Raw genomic sequence first — 718 nt, 5'->3', positions numbered from 1 at the left:
CACCCTGAAAGGAGCCATCCAGCTGGGGATCAGATACACTGTGGGCAACCTGAGCCCCAAGCCAGAGAGGGATGTCCTCATGCAAGACTTCCACGTGGTGGAGAGCATTTTCTTCCCAAGCAAGGGCAGCAACCTCACCCCAGCACACCACTACGCTGACTTCAGGTTCAAAACCTACGCGCCAGTGGCATTCCGATACTTCCGAGAGCTCTTCGTGTTTTGTCTTTTCCTCCCCAGTATTCCTTATGTAATGAGCCCCTGATCGAGCTGTCCAACCCTGGGGCCAGTGGCTCCCTCTTCTACGTCACCAGCGACGATGAGTTCATCATAAAAACTGTGATGCACAAGGAAGCTGAATTCCTCCAGAACCTCCTTCCTGGCTACTACATGAACCTGAACCAGAACCCCCAGACACTGCTGCCCAAGTTCTATGGACTGTACTGTGTGCAGTCTGGGGGCAAAAACATCCACGTGGTGGTGATGAACAACATCCTGCCCAGAGTGGTCAAAATGCACCTCAAGTTCGACCTCAAAGGCTCAACCTACAAGCGCAGAGCATCCAAGAAGGAAAAGGAGAAGTCCAGCCCCACCTACAAAGACCTGGACTTCATCCAGGACATGCCTGAGGGCCTCATGTTGGATGCAGACACCTTCAGTGCTTTAGTGAAGACACTGCAGCGAGACTGCCTGGTCTTGGAAAGTTTTAAAATCATGGCCT

General features: G+C 52.4%; 1 pseudogene; it reads left to right on the top strand.

Annotated features, from left to right (window-relative positions):
• The first annotated feature begins 7 nt into the window (after positions 1-7).
• Positions 8-718, top strand: part of LOC103811891 — a 1,497-nt pseudogene continuing 786 nt past the window's right edge.

The sequence above is a fragment of the Acanthisitta chloris genome, unplaced genomic scaffold, assembly GCF_000695815.1.
Source record: "Acanthisitta chloris isolate BGI_N310 unplaced genomic scaffold, ASM69581v1 scaffold18201, whole genome shotgun sequence".
Lineage (NCBI taxonomy): Eukaryota > Metazoa > Chordata > Aves > Passeriformes > Acanthisittidae > Acanthisitta > Acanthisitta chloris.
Note: the sequence above shows the minus strand (reverse complement) of the source record. Positions and strands in the feature narration are given on the sequence as shown.